Here is a 9,410-nt window from a genome sequence, read left to right on the forward strand (position 1 = left end):
CACCCCAGAGCAATGTGGGTGATATCATTTACAAGTTTGTTTCCTTTTATGTTGAGAGATCCTGTCGTAATTATTGTGACATTTTTTCTGAACCAACATATAACATCCGGGATATTAATTATATAGTAATTTATTTTCTTAGGCTTTTTTAATCAGACTGTGTGTGGAGTACCTTCTGTAAGTAAATGAGACAATTCGTAATTACTTTGTATTTATTTATGTTCACCATGGCGACATACATGATAGATCATCAACAAAACATTCGATGAACAACTTTCAACAATGGAAGTTTCAAAATCTAACTCAGATTTCGTGAATACGTGATGTTGTAGCATATAATAGGGAAACGGTATTGAAAAGTATTATTATACATCTGTCACGGTAACGCCATAACGGTTACAGCGTTCCATAATTTTGCGGTATTTTACGGGGTATTTTCATCCTACCATATTAGGAAATGCGAATTCCAAATATGGAATGATTACGCTGCCACAAAGATTTGACCGGACTCCATACAAAGAAGTTCGCCGATTCTGTTCTAAACTTTTTAGATTTCGGAATTCCCATGATGTGTCCTTGGTAGGAAAAGATGTATAATAATAAGGTTATTACGAAGATACCTCAATGTATGCACTCAGATAGTGCCGCTGTTCTGTCTTTGTGCATAATTTGATGTATCTTCGTAATAACCTTATATTACCACCCACCCCGCACACACACATACTATGTCCGGGCTCATAGCCACGCGCGGATTCAGTCCGCAAACAAATAAAACATTGACAAATCAATTGACAAACCCAACCCACCGGAGATCTATTTGGGCAAGGTAAATAGAAGCCCCCCTCCCCCTTACCGAATTTCTGGATCGTTTGAACCCCTCATCTAGTTGCCGTATCAGCATGTTCCCTCCATTCCATTACGGACCCGCAATTGCTCCAATCCGTTATTTTTAGTAATCGTTGTGAAATGTGAGTAATCTGGTACACAGACCCATTCCTTGCGATTGTATTAAGTAATGTTTAAGTCTATCACAGTACTTTATTCCGGTGGTGTCACTCTGAAAACATTTTTTTTTTTTGACACTGGGAGTTCATGGGACATCAGTTCGTTGAACCCTGTCTTCCAATAATGTCACTTTCCAAAGACTTAGCTATCGGGAAAAACACGATGTTTACCGACTGTGAGTGATTCATCATGTGAATAATATCGGAATTCATCGATCGCCGAGGGGTAAGTTAGCGGCGGTATTGGGATGGCGTGACCCCGTACACACCTATACACACCTGTATTCAAAGCAATGTTTTTAGCTGATATATTAGTAGTTGCCAAGAAAATACATCGAAATTCAATGAACCGATAATTCTGTTCGCTGCCCGCGGTACTCTACAAATGACGGGAGTGCCCTAAGACACTAGTAAGAGAAGGAGAAACTGAGTTTAGGTACCCAGTCTCTCTACGATTAGACTTAAAAACACGGACAAAACCAATAAAACACGAGAAGTTGGCACATTGCAGGCGACGTTCATTGCAGAAATTCGGAGTAAAATTATACATTTTACAGTGTTTGAAATAAATGTGTCAAGATGGTTTATCAGACAACAGGACAGGTACTCTAAAACTTGTCTGCCATGCTAACAAATTACCAGCCCTGTTTATGTTTTCAATATTTTATTTATTTTCAATCGTTTCACTACATTTCATTTAATCGACCTCACTGCAGTGACTTTCATAAACTATTTTTTCTATTGGATAATGGTCTATATATCGCTGTGCATACTTTACAATACACTGTCTGGTCGTTGATAGTGTCATTGATAATCATTCATTTGAATCAGATTTCCACGATGAGAAAATTTTTCGTATACTTTGGTTTTATCATACACCCTATTCGCCTCTTTGAAGTAACATTTCACTTTTTGCTTCTTGCTGGAGGCTCGAATCCTAAAAAAAATCTCAACATTTTTAAAATAAAGTGAAAAATCATGTATCGTTCATGAATTGTTATTTATACCTGTTTTACGTGTTGTATATGTCAAAACGGTCGCATCGAACCTCTTGGTACAATCACACATCCATAGACATCTTGTGATTTTTGTGAAATGTAATATTTTTATTTGTCTTATTTATTATTTATTTAAAAATCTACCCGACCACTGGGCTAGTAACTTGAGATTTTCACCAGCCAGACTGTTGGGCGTACTGGCGGACAGTAATTTAGTTAACACGGCCTTTTAAATAACATGTAATATATGAATTGAGTTTATCCAAGATAGTACATAGAACGAGTACTAGCTGAGATATGAAAGCTGCCGAAGCAGGAATTTGAAAGAATTGTCAGAAAATATAATCAACTTGAAGGCGCCGATATCATAATCTGTAGGAACATGTGTAGACATTCAACGGGTGGGTCATTGAGCGCCACCAATAACAGCAAATAGATTTTGAATACAAAATGCAAATCGTTGCATTGTTACACGAATTTTAAATGATTTATATTTGTCACCTTTGAATGGTCACGAAAAAGTTCCTAAGGCTGATGAGTTATGCATTATGGGATAGCACAGTCATGATGTGCACTGATCTCCGGCTACACTGTCAGTCGACTTCGAATAGTGAATATAAAAGATAAAAAACAGCGCTGTACCAAGATATGATCACTATGGAATTGGCTGCAAACTCAGAATTATTTCTGACGTAATGGAGTAAACAACAGAAATCACACCGTATACGAGGAAAATGTCTTCACGTGGTCTCTGATTATGTGACAGCATCTTAGTTGGCATTACTTCACTTTCATCACGTGATTCACGTCATTATTGTATACACCTAAATAAAGAGGAACAACGTCATTGTGCTCCACATGGTGACGTCATTGATTTGTTTCAACATTGACACGACCGTCCCATGAGATGCGTGACATTTACTGACAAGTGTTTGTCAGCCATCGTGGTGGTATGGCGATGGGTGTGCCCCGAGATTCCTCTGGAAGGTATTGCCAACAGCACATACGAACACAGGGTTCTCGTCGTGGCAGCCAGGAGACTACAGTGTACCATAGACCCTCCAGTAGTCTACTGGAGGGTCTATGAGTGTACGCAACAAATTTGCAAATTCATCATATCACACAAGACTCCAATAATCAACTAACAAAATGCAAAGCTGCCACTCGTGTTATTGCAATCGTAATCACGTGACATCTAGCGAACCTGATACAGCCTGATTACGCATGTGACTGAGAAATATTGATTTTAGTTAAAGATACAATAAATACTTGGTGAGGGGCTTGTGAATTTGTTATTATATAAGACAAAACGGTGGTCATTCTATTTTCACCAACATGTTCAAATACGACTATGGGGAACAGAATCACCCAACCTCGTCGACGGCGAGAGCTATTAAGACTAGCCATGCAGTGAAAACGCCGATTTTAAGAGCCCATCTTCCCCACGAGCGATACGGTAAATTGCACTAAACGCACGTGTGATTACATAGCTTATTGCACCATGTCACGATGGTGTGTGAATTTATAGCTTTTTGTCACGTGACAGTGTTACCTAGAGACACGACCGATTGATGTTAGTCATGGATGCGAGGATGTCTGACACAGCGATAGTCCATCCATGTAAAAGCAAAGCGGAACGAATTTCCGACATCCATCGGTTTAAGAACAATTAAATTGCAGCCCCGTAACGGACGACGCATCTATGACGACCTCTGACTTTTTATCGCGTTTTAGTAGACTTTCTTCCCACGTAAATCTACTTGTCATGTCACGTGATATGATGTCACACTGTGAAACATTCCTTCTTACGCTACGACGTTAATGCGCATGCCCAGTTTCCGAGATTAGGATTGTGTTGGGATACGCCATAGCCAATCTCCTGATTGTTGAATAGGCAAATCATCGCTTATATAAATCACTGCACATTTTATAAAAGTTTGGGTGCCTGAAACATAACACACTAAAATATAAACTTTTAAAATATTAAATCACAGCAATTATGCTTATGTCATAAATTATGGAATGCAACATTAATTTCGGGCAAATGTGTAGTAATGCATCAACTTTATTAAACTGCCAAAACCCTATTAATCTGCCGCAACCTATTTGAAAAAAACTCGTGTCCCGCTATGTTTTAAACCGAATTGATAAGATTGCATTTGCAACCAATATTAAATATAGTAGTATTTTCAAATAATGTGGTACTAACGCATACACATTATTAACCTGTCAGGGCCTATTGAAATCTCTATATAATTAAACCCATTTGTATCAAATTTCCCCTGTTTCCACATTTCAAACAATTTGCAAAACAAGTGACCATCCCGGAAACAGCACAATGCAATGAGAAAGTGTCCGTTGAATTTGGGAACGGGCAAACCATATATGACACTGTAGCTGACATCATTCTTTGAAAGGGTCACCAATTATTTTAAGACACTTGAATAATTAGTGACCTGTCACCAAGCATTGAGCCATGGTGTCAAGTTGCCCGCTACTCCAAATACTTAGTGGTCAGATTCATTACGTATTGTAATTAAATCTGATGTCAAGTTCACGGTGCATTGTTAGCGCGTTGTTAATGTACCGCCATAGATAAGTATTAGCTTGACTTTAACTGTTGAATCGTTTATTGTAATTACATCATTAGAATTTTTTCACAAAATTTTATAAGGTAAATTGGTTTGCTGTCCTACGTGATTTTGGCAGACTCGAACTGTCCCAATTACACCAGTCGTACGACGAGTTAACGATGGTTTATTGTATCAGCAACGTGACTCTTCCCCGCGAAGTTCATTAACGCGATTTTCGCATCAACTAACAATAATTCTAGCAATAGATATAATTAGTTTGACTTTGATTGTCAATTCGTCTATTTTAATTACGTCATTAGGTTGTTTTCACGTAATCTGTTAGAGTAAATTGCTTTGTTGTCCAACAGCTTGGAAGTTTGTTTTCACTGGCTGCTCATTGTCCACGTACCGTCACGGTGACGATTCGCGAAAGCACAGTCCCTCTGTCACGGGAACTGTGGCAATAGTATGCAATTTAGTTGGTTCAGTACGTTTAGTATACAGTCCCCGGTTAACACTTTTCGGCAGGCAGATGCTAATACGTTTACATGCCGAGATTTTCACCATGTGTGTTCCATGCGATTTAAACGGACAAGATGACTACGTCTATGCTCACGTGTTCGTTTATTGTTGAACAACGACGACACAGGGCCACTTTACACAAAGCCCGTAAACGTTCTATTCCAATCAGCATTAGTACAGTACTTTATTTTAATAAGTTGCAGTTACTGACGATTATTTTACAAAATTGATCGCCGGTCGGGAACTTGTAACACCCCCGAATTATTGTAATATTGCGTCTAAAACAGAGGTCAAACTACTATTATTTTATGTTCGGGACAGATTTATTCCCCATTCATCATCAGTATTTTTACGTAAACATGTTTCAAACCTGACAGTGAGATTTCGATATTCTCAATCGGAAACTAAGCACCAGCAAGACCGATGCTTGAATAACTAGTACTAGCTAACCATATGAACCATGGGTTGCCATGGTGAGTTCACATCAAATAAAAAGGTATGGTGTATCTTCAACAATATAAACTAAAGTCGGGACGGACTTGCTATTCAAGTTCAATCTTTACCTCTCTCCCACTTCAAATTGGACGCGTATAGTCGAGATTGTTGCTAATTGACGGCCAGTGGGCGTGTTTAACCTGCAGATGCTTTAAGTTGATGCCCGTAAATAAAAGTGCCGCTCGGACATCATCACGCTCCACGTGTTCCCAGCTTATGCTCATCGGACATCGACATTGATTAAAGCTTACAAAGACAGGAATTTCAATTTAAGACAGTATTTATTATTTCTATAATAGAGAGTTAAATGACCGTTTAGATTATTTTACATTTCATGTAGAATGTAACCTTAACGGTAGTGACAGAGAAGGGGTTTCTCAGATAACTGTACAGGAACAAATATATATTCACTTTGCTGATGTGTTTTGTGGGTATTGTGGATCGACTGAACATTCTTGTTGAGATTACGCCTTAAACATCCACAATCGTGCGATTACAGAGGATTAATTCCTCCGAGGGCCACTTGAAGCGAGATAATTATGGCTCCAGGGCACGATTTTTTTCCGCCGCGATGACCGTTATGCAATGCAGTTCTCCTGATGACACGAACTTTCAGGGAATGCGTCTAAAAAACAGTCAGAATTTTGGGAGGAAAAACTTGAAACCTGCGATGATCGATGTAGAATCGACTCATGTATTGTCACCACACGTTCCCACGCGCCATGAATATATTAACATCTTTAATTATATAACGGTACCCCGCGCATCCAAATCGCCAGCACGCTTCGCCTGGCATTTAATTCGAATTGTTTAATTAGAACGCCTAACTTTCGTGAATGAGGTTACTTTAGCAAAACGGACCAAGGACGCCAAAATCGAATTGGCGATGTTACGAAGTTTTTCATATACTCAAAAGTAGGGTATGATTCCCTACATTTTATAGGTCTTTTTTACAAACGTGTGGCTATGCCCTGATAAAACTCTCATGCCCATACATTTCTTAGCTAGTTTTATTTCTCTGGCCGTCCAATACCGTAAAGATTAACTGCTGTGCCAATTGGTACATCAAGTTCGTTATTTAAGTTATCTAGGTGAAGTTAACGTATTTGCTAATTTATAGCGAAATGTCATAGTTCATAGTTCAGATGCACGTTTTCAAATAAGGTGTGAGATAATCGTGACTTGTATTGGTACTTTTACACCCACTGCTAAGAATTTTCCCACAACATGGAATCATCTGTTTCCCTCCTGTCAATAGCCTCTTTTCTTATTGTACGCGTTTTGTCCGGGACTTCTATAATTGGCGTTGTCATTTTTATTGATTTCTCGGTGAACAACGGCCAATTCCCGACCGCTACGTTGTTATTAATCACGGGTATACAAGCAAACACGTTCGGGAGTTTTTTTAATTTAACAAAATGTTGCGGAACTAACTTTTTTCGCTAGTATTCACCTAGTGTATACGGTATATAACGGGTCGTTTCGCCTGCCCTATAGCGCAGCGGCGTTCTTCGACCAAAGGACCAAATGTACTACAAATCAAAACCCCGAAATAACTACCATGAAAGGATTCCCCAAGCATGAAATATACCTATGTCTACCCCAGACAAAGGCCGCATCACACACCTGAGCGCACCGATCTGAATCCATTTTGGCGTGAAATGGTCTGTCTTCGGAATTGTCGAGTCTCTTTTTAGCGCAACGTGCAAATAATCACGTGATAGCAAGTAACCAAGCAGTTTGTCTGAGGGGTACTTTAAATAATGCCTATAGTAGATTCCTAGCGACTAAAGTTCAACTTCTAAGGCGAAATGAAAATTGCAATGAGATTTGTATACTATGCGAATGGACAAGAGACATGGTTACTATTATTAGTGTTGTAATATTTTCTTAACGTGACAATTGGAATACAGGTAGAGTTATTAACACGAAAGTTTGGGAGAAAATTGAAATGTTCAATAATTTTCGGATAAATGGTTGAAGAATGGTGATATTGAGTGACCAAAATCGCCCGCTAAGATGGTTTTTAATTTGTTAACAGGTTACTGTTTTGTAGAGGTTCAGGTTGGGCAGCCATGGGGAACTAATTACAGGCAGAATTGTCTTTTCAATTTGCTAAAACCCATTTTACTAAAAGTTTTTGCTTTTATCAAAGCCGTTATCGATTTGTTTCGTGTTAAAAGTCATCAGATCCCTTGAATCAGTGCCCAGAAGGTGTGAAGCACGTGATTCGATGCCATTGACACTTAATGATTCCCGACGCCGAAAAAGCAGATAATTTTTCTAGACTAGAATATTTTTGATGCATAGTTAAAACGTGACACGTGCGGGCACGATTTACGAATCAATTAGGAAACGCCGCCAATCGCAAATGGTATTCAGTATTATATTTGTTGACGTCGTAATTCAACAAAATCTCGCGAGAAAGGAAAAGAAATACCGATAATATCACGTATATTTCATTTTAGGATAATTTTGTAAAAGGGCAGCATATCCCTGGGAGTGTACTATTGAATCGAAATTATTGGACACCGCTTTGGGTATTATAATGACAGCGTTAACCAGAACATAGAACTTAGACCAGGACTACAATGTTGAACTTTATAGTTTTAGAAAAAATATATCTTTGAACAACTCCTCATTGATACAGCTTAACTAAGAAAATGATATGTGTAATTTTAATGACCTGTTGAACCTATTTTTTGTAATTATTTGTACTCTCAGACATGTGTTTTGCCCTTTCTAATAGATTCATTCCTATATGTGTACTACCTTTAGTTAGCCCCTGATTTTAAACGGGTTACAACAAACAAATAATAACCTAGAGAAACAAGAGAATCTGAAATGAATTAAGTAACGACGTCTGGTTATCGATATTCGAAAGGACTGAACTCGCTGGGCAACACTTCATTTTAATAAACTGAGCTCTAATTTGCACTAATAAGTTTTTGAATTATATTATCACTGCGTCAAAACTAGACGCGGGAACTGGTGATGACTGTGGTTACATGTTATTACACAGTAAGGCACCAGTCTGCATTGAACTCATGTACACGACCAAATACAGAAACACGACATAAACATAAACTATGTCGTTATGGCAACAATTCGGTTTATACATTGTGAGATTGACAGTGTGTCGGTTGCTTTGTGTTTCAATGATCTCGGCACAACTATTAGAGGAAAGGCGTTCGCTGAGTTATGTAGTAAGCGAGTTCTTGAGATTAGCAAGAGCGACTACTTTGTTTTGTTCGCATTGTTAGACAACTTGAAGTTGATGAATGTGCTTCACGGTGTGAATGTGTATAACGGTCAAGTACGGATCATTTAGATGGAGTGTCCTCTGACGGTTAAGTGCGGATTATCTGTTCCAAGTGTTTTTTTTTTAAAGATACTGAAAACCACAGCACATTGACAGTTTTAAAAGTACTTCAAAGTTGTGCTTTTCAAGTGTTCATGCTTCAGCGTCACCGTCACCCAGAACGGTGACAGGTGATATCGACTAATAATTCATACTACAATAAGATACACTTTTCAACATTTTGTATATTTTTTTTAATGTTCTTGTTCTTTGGCGAACATTCATATGCACTAGTAGATTACTGTAAACCTAATCCAAATAATAGCACGATGGAAGCAGATTAAAAGTGAACCTGAGATACAACATTTTGCTATCGTACATCGTAGAAGAAGTAATATTAATAAATTGTGTCTGAGGGCTCTGTGTGTTTATTTCGTGAAAATTACATCAATACGTTTAACTTCGAAACTGAAATCGGATATACCAAAACAACTACTTGTTTGTTTCACATACAATA

This window comes from Saccoglossus kowalevskii, chromosome 4, assembly GCF_978046115.1.
Source record: "Saccoglossus kowalevskii chromosome 4, keSacKowa6.1, whole genome shotgun sequence".
Classification (NCBI taxonomy): domain Eukaryota; kingdom Metazoa; phylum Hemichordata; class Enteropneusta; family Harrimaniidae; genus Saccoglossus; species Saccoglossus kowalevskii.